Raw genomic sequence first — 13,162 nt, 5'->3', positions numbered from 1 at the left:
TAAATAAAAATAATAAATAAATAAATAAAATTTCTCGCAATTTGACTTGATAGCGGTTTCACCTTCGTCTGACCCTCACTACCTGTTGCTTGGCACTGCCTGGTATTTTACTCCGCAGAGGTGCTTTGGGAATCCAAGATTTTTAATGCAGCAATTCCATCTCGGGGGTTGGGTGCAAAATAGTTGAGACTGAGGTATCAGAGAGGAGCTTAGGACTGAGGTTTGTGAGAAAGATTGAACATCCTGGGCTTCTGGATCACGAAGCTCCCTGACCCCTCTCCCCCCCACCCCCACACACACAAACAGGCACAGTGACTAGCTCTACCTCTTGCTCAGACTCCACACCGCTCGTGCGCTCCCAGTGAGCGCCTCGCTGACTTTGCTGGTCTGCGGTGTCGGTAATGGGCTAGTCCACCTTCCGGCTGGCAAGACCCAGTGCCGGGATGTGGGTCTATGCGCTCTTAGAGGGTTATAGTGGTTCTACAGCACCAACCCAGAGTGATTCTGAGATTCTCATTGTTTAGAGCTCTGGCTAGGTGTACCTAACACACAAATCCCTCTCGTTCATCTCTAAACTCCTTCAGCTACCTCACATATCCTGCGCTTCCAAATAGGTCTGTCACTCTCTCTCTCCATTTCCACCTGTTGGGACTTGGCCGTGGCAGGGCATGATCATTGTGGCGCAGCCTCTGCTGGGGCTCCTCGGAGCGCGGCAGGCCCTCATCACGCCGGCGAGTTCGGGTGTTCCGTGCTCTCAGCCCAGGACATTCTGAAGAGCTGGCGAGCATCTTCGGTGTTTAGGGACACTAAGAAGAACCTGCGGCAAACTGAGGCCCCAACTTCGGGGGCAAAAGGAATCAAAGCTTCAGGGGAGAGACAGAGGTGAAGGATCCTAGAGGAAGGGACTGATTTTAAATCCTCCTGGGGACGCACAATGAGTGCTGCGGTCAGGTAGCCGGCAAATCGAAGACCCCCAACGAAAGAGAGACGAGTGACCTGAAGAAGGGAAAGAGGGCTAGAGGGCGGGCCGGCAGGAGAGAGAGAAACATTAAGGGCCAGTAAGCCTCGACGGTGGTTCTAAAGATGAGGACTTTGAGAAAGAGCAAGGGGCAGATGGGGTCATTGCTCCCTGGTAACTGCCGGCTCTGGACCCAGAAGATTACACAGAGATCGGAAGAATATCTACTAAAAGAATTTCTACTAAGAGACCAAAACCAAAATACAACCAGTTAAGGGCTGCAGCTGATACAGGCCGGTGAAAAGCCAAAAGCCCTTCCAGGGTACTGTCGAGGCCTCCTCCGAGGGGCTATCCGTCCTCTGGGTAAATATTTACTCTGTGGGAGACTGGAAGCTAGCCGGGGAGGGTGGGAAGGAGAAGACTACACGCAGCGGGGAGAATCCCTATGCCCGGCACCGGCGGGGACAGACGTGTACACCCGCCAGAGGGGAGGGAGCCAGGGCCCCGGACTCCAGGGGCAGCTCGCGCCCCCCTCCCCAACCCCCCACCCCCGCTCCCCCGGGGCACGCGGCTGGGGGAACTTTAGCCCTTTAGCCCGCAGCGCGTCTCTTAGGCTGGACCTCTGCCCTGCCACTTCGGGCCCAGGCCAGATGCTGTAAAGTCTTCATAAATCTGTCAGCGGTCCCAGTGCCGCGGACGGTAACCTGTGGTGCCCCCCTCTCGGCACAGGCCGGGTCTGAGGAGAGATGACGAGAAGGAACAGGAATCTGGCTCTATCCGAAGCCGCCCTCGAGCAGCCTGGTAGATGGCGTCCGCGGGGGCGACTGCCGCGGCGGGACCCCGGCGCTACAGGCTGCTGAGGAAGGGGAACTCTTCCCTCGCTCTCCAACCCTGACCAACACCCTGGGCTGCTTCCCGGAGTCCGCGGGTCAGCTAGGGCTGCGGCTGGAGGATAGAATGAGAGATGGGCGTGTGTACGCGCAGGAGAGGGGTCCGGCTGTTCTCAGTGGCACTAGTGAAGAGCAGGGTTGACAGAGAAGAATATTAAGGGGCAGATGCCTCCGACCTGCCTTCCTCCTGGGGTCAGGAGCCAGGGCAGGCACAGCCGACCGTGCCCACTTCGCCCTACCCAGGGAGCTCCGAGGGATGGAGAGGAGGCAGAGTCTGAGCTCCAGGACGCGTTTCCAGAGCACAGTCACGTCTTCCAGCCTTGTGAGGAGGGAAGGAGGTAGAAACAAGATCTCGCCCCCGGTTCTCCCAAAGGAGCGCTCTTGCAGGGTAAGTAAAAGAGCGCGGCGGAGAGCGGAAAAAGAGGCCGGACTTCGGTCCTCGCCAAACTGCGCTGCTAACGCCTGGGCCACGGGTTCCAAGCCCGACCTGCCCACTGCCCTGTCCCGGCCACACGGGGTCAGCGGCAGCTCCTCCGCCCCCTCGACCTCCCCGCGACTGCTTGCGGCACGTGGCAGCCGGAAGCGCACCCCGTGCCTAAGGCGAGGGAGGGTCCACGCTGAGCTGCGGGCCAGGCGGGATCTGCGCTTGAAGCAGCGGGCGGAGTCGCCAGAGGTGGCCACAGCGGAAATTTCTGGGATGAAGGAGAGACAGACCGCCAGGGCCCTCAGCCCCAGCCGGGGACCCGGGTTGGGGTGTGGAGGTGCCCACACACTGACCTGCAGGCCTGGACTTAACCGGGCTGCGGACGCCGCGGGACGTACCAGCCCAAGTGGAGGTGGGGCGACAGGGGCGGGGGTGTGCGGCCCCCAGAAGGAGCCCAGAAGATTCTCCGAGAATCGCCAAAGCCTCCCTGCCGCCTCTCCGCCTTCCTGTCGTTGCTTACGATTCAAGACCCTTTCCCCGGAGGGTAGCAGCGTGCGGGGTCCGGCCAGAGCGCGGAAATCCCGCTGCGGGCCGTGCGACTGGCCCCCGGGGCTGCGAGCGCTCCTCACCCGCTTTCTCCTTCCAAGGGCAGGGGAGGGGCCTGTTGCCGCCTGAGACCCGCTTTTAATTCCCCGCCTGCCTGTTTCCGATCACCCGGGGTTGGTTTTTCTGTTTGTTCACTCCTTCTGTTACAATAAAAACAATCGACATTTCTTTTCAGTTTCCCCATATTAGCGTCACTCAGTAATTGTTCTCCACCCCACCCCCACCCCCCCGCAGCGTTGAAGGCGAACCGGATTGCTGGTACTCTCGCATTGGAAGGTTTCCGAGTATATAAGCAAATCTTCCCTAAAGACTTTAAAGTAAAAATAAATAACGGCCCGGGAAATTGCCATGACCCTAACATCACTTTCTGAACGCAAATTACACCCATTTTTCAGTTTTCAACAGCGGAATTGCTTTCAGAAGGACGGCTCGGAGCCCCATGTGATATGGTTACATTTGTTTATTAAATCCGCAAATGAAAGAGAACACATTGTGTGTGTGTGTGTGTGTGTGTGTGTGTGTGTGTGTGTGTGTGCGTGCGCGCGCGCTCGCGCGTGCAAAGACCAAAACTTGTGGCTGCGATCCCGCAAGTGCTATCAAGGATCGGATCCGGTTGGGGGCAGGGACAGGGAGGATCCCTTCTGGGAGGCCAGGCTGAGCCTCCTTGTCAGAGGGAGAGGGCACTTCGTCTCGCCTGGGTTTAAGCGTCTGTAGGAGCCATACCAAGAGGAGGACACCGTCCGCAGTCACTCTACAGCCTTGAGCTGAAGCAGCTCAAGAGAGTGGCCGCTGCGTGTGGGAAAAGCTTTGCGGGGCTCTTAAAAGACCCTGCCCTCAGGGTCCCTGTAAGGGCAGGGGGGTTGCCTCCTTCCGAAGACCCGATTGACCCAATGGCTGTCTGGAAAAGATAAATACGAACCAGGCCGCACGTCTAAGCCTTGGTTTGGGCTCTCGAGCAAATGCAAAGTCCTCCAGGTTCCCTCCCCATCTTGGTCCAGATTATGTTGAATTCAGCTTTCTTGTCAAGTTGGAGTTGCCTGCAGGCTTCAAGAAGCCGAAATCGACCTGTGGGCCAGTCTTGGAGCTAAGCACTGGCGTTCCTCCCATTTTCGGTGATGCAGAGAACGGGCTCGCTCACTTCGCGGTTCCCTCCGGGCGAGTGCTCACAACCGGGCAATGGAGAGAGTGGTGGAGCTGCCCAGCTCGGTGCGGTTGAGGCGCGGGATTTCCAACCTGTCTCCTTCTCTGGGCAAATTCCACCACCAGCTAGCCCTGCGCTGACCTTGAAAGCGGAGATTCTTGCTGCATAGTCCTCACCATCCCTCTGAAAACAGGAAGAAGGGTCGGGAGCAGAGTCAGGGTCGGAGTCACGGAAATTCTGCTGCAGTCCTTAAGTCCCTGGCTACCTCTCTCCCGGCCAAGTCACCTCTTCATAGCGCCACCTACAGGTGTCAGTTTTGATGATGCTCCCACAGTAATTTTTTGCAAAGATTGGGAAAGGCCTTTGAAAATCCACAGAACATCTATAGCCCGAAATTTTTAGTTTCCTCTTCCAATTCCTCCTTCACCCCCAATTCTCCACTGGGCTCCAAATCCCCATACCTTCCTCTACAACACTCCAAGGCAAACTCGAGCATTAGTCTTTTCATGATTCACCCAAAGCTCATCTTCCAAATACTGCAGGGCTCCATCCTCTTGCGATCCCCAGAGGCTATTCAGTGCCACGGTTCTGTGACTTGTCTCTGTTCTACAGCGGAAAACTGGAAACTGCCAAGAGGCTCCTCTAAAGGAAAGGGAGTGATGAGACCATGGTCCTCTGGCTCATCCTACCATTTGCTGAGGGCTTACAACACCCAAGCACCACAATAACCATAGAAAGGAGATACTACCTTTCCAGTGTCATAAGAGATAAAACAGAGACTGACATTAAATAAAAGCCCACAAAACAGATTAAATGAGATCACACGGTTCATGAAGCAGACGGGAGTGCAAACCCCACCATGCTCCCAGTGTCGTTGTTCTCCCTTTTTCCCTATTCTGCAGGCACAGCTCTTGCTGAAGCACAGAGAGAAGCCCCCTTACCGCAGGTGTCAGCATGGACATTGGACACTCCTCCTTCCCGCCTCTATCACTTAGGGGGAGAAACCCACCTAAGGACGCCAAGAACCTGCGGCAAAGAGGGCCTGTACCCTTGCTTTCTCACTGTATACAGACTCCACGACACTTCACGCCACCGCCGAAGAGGTCGGGACTGACCCGGTGAGGACAGGAAACCCGTTATCAGGCGCCGGCTGCGTGCACTGCCTTCTGCAGACTCAGGCTACTCCAGGGCCTGGGCACCGGACCACAGGTACTGTGGGTATCGGCAGCGTGCCCCGGGAGCGCCTCCGCTGAACTGCAGGAAGAGGAACACTAAGGAGGACAGAGAAGACTCCGGAATTAGCTGCTCTTCGCTGAGATCTGTTCCCGGATGCGTGAATCTGCCCTTCTGGTTCCCCAGGCGCTCTCAGAGTGTCAACCCCCCAGGCAGAGAAATCTACCTTTGTCTTCCTTGGGGATTCGTTGTGGTGTGTGCCTGTGGGTGTTTCTTTTTAAGAGCATTATAGTGGGGACAAACCAGGAGGAGTCGAGCCGCAATAAAATTAGAACCCGTAATTAACACAGCTAGCTGCACCCAAGTGCCTCCGAACTGTGCGTGGTAGCTAGCCAGTTAGCCAAGCTCTCTCCCAGGACTCCGGACTACAGTTACGCTTTTCTTGTTCTGGGTTGCATCTTGTAGCCCAGCTCAACTCTTAGTTATCCGGGATACAGAGAAGATATAAACCATCTCATTTTAAAAACTATAATGTTAAGAGAATTTCAGTGCACCCTGGGAGAGGTGGTAGCCAGGGAAAGAGAAGACCACAAAGTAAATAGAAGCAGGGGTCACTTTTACTGTATTGGGAAAATGCTCTCTAGCTGTGGCCCACGAGGAATTTGCTAGGTGATCTTTGAGTAGGGATTGGGTAGGGAAGGTGCTTTCCATTTGGGACTGAGGACCCGGGCTGTGAAATTCCAAGCTGGTGTTTTCCGGTTTCTGAGAGAAACTGCGATCCACACCAGAATCTGGCCGCTCCCGTCTTGGCTGGGGTCACCAAAGCCCTGCAGGCCAGGAGTCGTCTGACTGTATTCTTGCAGCAAGGGTCTGTATCCCAGCAATCTACAGCATCAGTAGAGCGGGACACACATCACTTGTCTTCTTCCTGGCTGGGTTCAGCCCTTCCTGAGACCGGAGAGTTTCAGGTAGGCCCCTCTGATGAAGGCTGTGGAACCAAGAGGCCCACTTGCTACATTCAGGATGTACTCTCTTCTCCTCCCTCTGCCAGCACAGCGGTCCTGTCAAGTCTAAAAACTCTGCCTGCCCCCCACGACCAGTGAAAGAGACGACATCCCACCTTTTCCTCAGGGTCAGTCACATTTGAGTCGTGTCCGAGTCAGTGGGAACACAGACTGTCATCATTTCGCCATTGACACGACTGGAGGATACTTATGGAAAAAATTGCCAAGAGATCCAACAGTGTGGTTTTCAGTGAGAACATAGAGTCTAAAGAAGAGAAATGTAAAAAAAAGAAATAAATGTAACCTCTCAAAAGAGTCATTTTTCTAAGCCAAGAGAGACAAAACAGATACATCTTTATAGATTAAATTAATCTAAAAATTTTTTTTTCTTCCTGAGGAAAGAGGGAAAAAAATGTCCTTTTCATGATTCATTTTTTTTAAATTCAAATGAAATGGTTTCTAAATTAATACGAGTGACTCTAAATTCTTTTTCAGGAAAACCCACATAAGTGCTATCAGTTTTGTTCAGTACATGTATGTCCTTTGTGCAAATGTGAAAAAATAATTTTTAAAAGGTCTGTTGATGTTATATAGGAATTCGCACATGTAAAAGTTCCTCATATTTTAAAAGGTCTACAAAGATGCTTAAGTGCATATCTTAATAATGCAGATCAACTTTGGTAGAGCATTTAATAAAAATCTTTTTGGGGGACAGCATTTAACAAAACCATTATAATGAGTAAGGATCAGTATAGTAGAAACAAAAGAAAAAAGAAATTTCTTGAGGGGGAAACTTAGGAAAATAAGGAAGGGTTTTTTAGACAATACCAATGCTTTGTATTTTACCCCAATTTCTACAATTCTGTGTTATCGCAGTTCTTACATGTTAAGGTATTGTTGTTGTTGTTGTTGTTGTTATGGTGCTGTATCCTATCCAGCCTGTAGATTTAATGGCTGTAGGGGGCAGAGAGAGAGTTTACAACAACCAGAGATTAGCACCAGAAATGCTGGGCCAGGGTTTTATGTATGATGTGGAGGCTACATACAACCGTGTGGCTGCCACTCTTGAAAGACTCCCAGGGCAGATAGAGGATTGGGAGAACAAGGCTGGTTCTGTTTCCTGCAGGATCAAAAGCCTACCCCATGACAGTGGCTGACCGGTGAGCCATTTCTTGTAAGGATAGAAAGCCAAGGTCACGGCAACAGGGGAGCTTTAAAAAGTCCCCTAGCACCTTCCTGCAGGACCAGAGGTGTGAATCTGATGTTCTGGCAAGCTGACAATACAAATTCCCTAAGTAGTTTTTATTGCCTGAGCGATTCCTATGCAATTCCCTTTGGGATTGAATTCTGCCTAGCCACATGGTTCTGTTCTTGGAGGAACCTCTTTCAGTGGGGGGAGAAATAATGATCCCATTACTCAATGTAAAAAACCTTCAATAATGCCAGTTTAAGGCTAAAAATTTAAACCCCTGAAAGTCAGGAAATAGAAAAGTTAAAATTCTTTTAGTTGGGTTAAATCACCCTCTCTGCCTAGGCTGTATAATACATGGAACATTTACAAGCCTCCCCAGCATGGCCATTCCAGCAGCCAGGCAGTGCTGCTGCTGTGTTTAAAGGGAGAGCACTGTAGCACCACTTGACTGGGTAGATTTTCCATTTGCAGTTTGAATGCCTCACACCAGTAGATTTCAGTGGTTACTTGCAAGGTGAGAGTTATTGTACTGCTTGTACTGGTAAATGGGTTTAAACAGAGAAAGCAAAATTTACTTGTAGGTAACAAAAAGCCAACCCAAAACAAGATAGAGATGTGCTATAAATATTTGCATACCTCCCAAATCTTCCACATACTAAATTCAGAGAGTTTTGTCATTTAGAGTCAGTTTTATAAGCTCTTCAACTCTGGCATAAAATGAAATCCTCAAATGGTAACTGATGTGAGTAGATGTATTTTTCTCCTCACTTCCTTAACTTTTTGTTTTAGAACCAAATGCATGTATCTATTTATATGTTTCCCAAGAGGAGAATATACAGTAGAAAGACGTGTTGTTATTTAAGTTCTGTGCTGGAACTTCAGATGTCGCAAAGTTACATATGAATTCTTACTTCCAAAGTCTCCTCCAATGAGTGGAGGGGTAGACAGAAAGTTTGCATGAGTTTTCCTTTAGAAGCAGACTTGTTTATATTTTAACTGTGAGACAAAAATCTCCTTAAAACTTTCTGTTTCCCAAGTGTGCCCAGTACCAAAGGGAACCAAACAAACAAACAAACAACTAAATGCAGAAAGCAGAAGGTTAAATTTGTACAGTTGTGTGTAAGATGAACCACAGCTCCTGGCCACACATGCACATGATCCGTGTGTTTCATCATGGAACTGCTAAGTCACATGAAAGTGTTTGGGGATAAAGGTATTAGGTACAGTGGAGTCATTATTATGCCTATTAAAGCAAATTAGTCTCATTAGGGAAAATATACCCTTGAGGTATAATATATATTGAATTATATAGGAAGAATGAATAACATGCACTTGGATGATGCTACATAAAAGCTGCATTTTTTTTTCCCCTCATATGGGAAAGTTTCTTATGCCAGTAGAAATGATGCGGGCAAAGCTATGCAGTCTGTACATGTCATCTGTACAGAACTCAAGTCACAGTCTGGGATTTCACAACTCTACCACCCAGCCATCTACAAAACTTCAAAGATATTTGTAAGCACCCCCGCCACCCGCTGCCACTCTGAAGACATACTTCTCTTTATGTAGTTAAGTCTTAATGAATCAGATCACCCAGGAAAGCAAGTATGGGTGAAGTTTGAAGGAACAGATGGCATTGGAGAGCATCTAATAACCTGCACATCTCTAAACAGGGAAGAATATAAGAAAAAGAAGCATGTCCGTGACATGCTGCCATTTCACAACTTCTTGACATGAAAACTATTTTAAAAATCTACTTAGGTAATTTCCATGCCTTTCCTAGAGTATGGGGTAAGGGCGAGCTCCGAAAGGTGAATCCAAATGGATGCTTCTTTGGTAACCAAGCCTTTCTGGTAAACATGCTTAAATAGCGCTGAATGGAGATCATTCAGGTGAATGTGAATTAGTGAACATCTGTGTAGACTCTAAATGACCTTTTTTTGGTGAAGAATAGTTATTTTGAGAAGGAAGATGGAAGGAGAATGAAATATTTTTGTTGCTGATTAAAATAAAGACAATTTTCTCCTTTATACCATACCCTTAAGGCATCTAGGAAAAGCAAAATGAATGTTGGAATTAATAGCAGAAGGATTACAAACAGTATAAATTCATTGTTGTTGTTGCCACGTGCATATCACCAATACATTTATGTATGTATGTATCTCAATAAATTTTAATGAAACCAATTATAAGAACAATTTGCTATCTTATCTCTGTATATGTTCTCTCTTATAACTATGTGAACTTCTCCAAAATGTCAAAAGAATAAATCTAGATCCCTTGTTTCTAAAGTCTAATAAGTATACTGTTCAACCAATGAGCTGCTTCATAGGTCCACAAGCCCCTTCTCTATCCTTCCAGGAAGTCAGTGCTAAACTGGGGAAACACAGAATCTTTTAATGGATGTCATCACTGTGCCTAAAAACAGAGATGGATGGTGACCCGAATTATTGCAACTTGTACCCACCAACTAGGGAAAGCTCTAGACATCAGGAGAGTTTGCCCTTTAATTAGTACTGTGTCATATACTTCTCTCTTCCCTTAGCTCCATCTCGACCCCCTTTCTCTGATAGTACTTTTCCCTCTCAAATACACACAAAACACTCCCATACATGCTCTGGAAGAAAGCAGCATTTTACATAAGATTTTGCTTTTTTAAACCTTCTTTTCTATTTAAAATTTCATGAAATCCCTGAAACAGTTTAAGGCACACTAGGAAACTAAGCATAACATTGCCAAGATGAGTTCCAGTGAGGTCACAAAGCAGTTAGCATTCTTTGTATTAGATTCCCAAACAACCATAACTGTATATATGCCTGGATCTATCTTGAAGCTTATATTTTAAACAATCAGTGAAAAGTATGTATAGACCTTTACATGTTTGGAAGATATTAGCATGCAGCTAACACAAGGTCGACCTCTGCCACCTGTGCTTGCTCACAAATCTATTTGCCCTAAAAGCAGCTAGACTGACCTTAGTTGTATGTATTGGGGGAGCATGGGGCTTTGTCACGGAGGACCTTGGGGAGATGAGAAGCTACTCAAAGTCATCAGTGTTTTGTTGCCAGTTCTTTCTCTGATCAGTGATTTAAGTCCATATATATACAGTTGTACCAGACACAATGTACAAGGTACAGTTGTACCAGAAACAATGATTTTTGACAGAGTTCAGGCTAGTTATCTCCTGGAGCTTTCTCAGGACCTCAGTTTGGCTTCTTTTCTGCAGTACAATTCTAAGTGATCTCAACTAGGGCAGCTGCGTTTTCTTTAAGCCTATGATTGGAGGTATGGAGGAGATGGGCTATTCATCTGACTCCTCAATAACTGTAAAAGCCAATTGAATATTTTAAACAATTTATTTCTCAGGTCACATGCCAAATGTGTGGTTATTTGCTTCTTAGGCTTCTTATGCATAGCTCAGGGAGCAAATACTCTTTAACGACTGTTAAAGATATCCTGCAAGATCTTCCAAAGAGAAACAACTCTCCATCCAAATTTGAACACAGATTATGTGCTAAAAATGGACGACTGGACCAAAAAATAGCTACTGTTAATCTCTTTTCTACAAGAATATTGATAGAAAAGAACAAAAAATGTGGATTTCACTGTTTTATTTGCAGGGATGAAGGTCAGAGTGTCAAATTGCAGAACTTGGGTTCTCAATAATGGGCCACTGTGTCTCTAACCTCCTCCATTTCTTTCCCCCACTTATAGGAAGGAACAAAATAAAATGTTTTGTGGAAGTTTATATTGAAATGAGGTCAGGTAAACTAATGACTGCTTGGTATTTTATGACAAGTTTTATAACCTTGGAGTTGCCATAACTTTCAAACGATCATCAATAAAGTTTTATTGCGAATGGGTCGCCATGTGTCTGAATGCTTTTGCACATAGTAAAGGTCTGCTGCCCCATTGGCTTAGCTCACCAGCCCCTTTTCACCCCAGTCATAAAGTCCTCTTCTCTTTATTGACGGGTGAAAAGTCCTCAAGTCTTCTCTTCCATTAGGTCGGCAATTCCGGGACTACAAGGAAATTATTTATTCATAACTGAATGATGTGTATAACTAACTTTGCAAGAATATGTAATGACTTTTAAAATAGATTTTAAACGGGATCTTAATAAAATAAATATTGGGGGAGTGTCTGACAATAGTGTACTCCAGAAACACGTGTTTGAATGCTAGTCTATGTATATCTGTTTACCGCCCCCCCCCCCCCCCCACGAGCGGCTATTGCATAATTAGGCGCTCAGGGACGGATAATGGTCTCAAAGATAAAACAAGTTACTTAAGACTCTTCTAGCTGACCAGAGGATCTTAACGATTTAGGAGACCTCACATTTCGTTCTACCCTGAATCGTCCCAAAGGAAGAAAGGAGGATTGGACCGGGCCTTTTGCTTGCCGGATTGCCCTCAAACACATTTCCAGAAATGCTCCCCAGAGCCGAACCATGAACTCTCAAGTGCCTAATTCATAAGCGTCAGCTCTCAGGTTCAGATTCAAGTCTGCATATGCAAGTACTTCCTCGTCTTCTGTCAAATATGTGGAAATGAAGCCGAGAATAATGTCCTGCGATTTGGATGAAGAGAGCTGTAACGAAAAATTGTACAAAAACGAAGCCTCTGCTGTCTGCGCCCTTCATACAGCTACTCTCCGTCAGGCGAGGGTTGTGACCTGGCGGGGAGATTGGCGGCAGAGCTGCCAGAGTAGCGGGAGGAGACCGAGAGGCAAAGACGAAACTTGGAAAACTGGACGCGCCCACTTGTCCCATTCCCCCGACCGGGAGCTAAAGAGCCTGCTCTGGTGTCCGGCAGGCCCCCAGAGGAAGGCCCTCGATTCCCGACTTTCCCGGGACCGACTTGTGCGAATCCTCCACCCCTAAGCATCCCCAATTTGCAAGGTTGCTCTAGGGGAAGGGATTGGTAAATATCGCCCTCTCTCGGACCTCCGGTAACTCTCCCCAGCGCGCTGAATCCGTTCCTTCTCAGGCTTGGTAAGCAGCACCCGCAGCAGTGCGGGACCTCCAGCCCGGTGCGAAGGTGCCCACTACGCGTCTCCTTCCCGCGGGCCGAGGCCTCCAGAGCCCCGGATCCGAAACCCGAGCGCTGAGCCCGATCTGCGGAGCTAAGAGTAAAGTCCACTTGTTTGCAGAGAGAGCGCTGCCACCCGCATGGTTTTTCCCCGGGCAATGCTCCCCGACCCCTGCTTGGCTTTGCCCGAGCGGCTGCCGCCGCAGCCGCGACCGCTGAGTTCTCCGTAGGCGGGAAACCCGCAGACCTTCTAGGACTTACGAACTGCCTATTCTGCATCCCTAAAGAGCTCAGACACAGGGTCTCTGTGACCCTGTGGTCACCGCGAGCAGGCTTAGGGTTCCCCACGGCAAAGGAGATGTGGGGGACCGGCTCCCAGCTCACCCCTCATCTCCTACCAGTCATCGGCCAAGGCCTGCCTAGGCGCTCCCGTTGAGGCACCAAGGGCATCCGTGGCCCAACAATTGGCGCCTGGGTCGACACGGCGGGAGACGGCCCAGGTCGAGGGCGCGTAGGTGCTGGGGCTCCGGCACGCCTCCTGCGCGCCCTGAGAGCCGCAACGTGGGGTTCCGAGGCCCGCGTCAGGCTCCCGGACCTCCACGCTCCGCGGCTCAGAGCACCCAGGAAACACTACTGCTGGGGTCCCGGCCAGGGCTCGGGCGGAGGCCACCGACTCGCTCTACCTGGCATTTGCGAAGCCAGAGTTCCGCTGGGGCAGACGGGCAGCCGGGGCGCAGCGACGGG

This window comes from Panthera pardus, unplaced genomic scaffold (genome assembly GCF_024362965.1).
Source record: "Panthera pardus isolate Hobbes unplaced genomic scaffold, ASM2436296v1 HiC_scaffold_24, whole genome shotgun sequence".
In the NCBI taxonomy this organism is placed as follows: domain Eukaryota; kingdom Metazoa; phylum Chordata; class Mammalia; order Carnivora; family Felidae; genus Panthera; species Panthera pardus.
The sequence above is the reverse complement of the archived record's forward strand: the minus strand, read 5'-3'. Positions refer to the sequence as shown.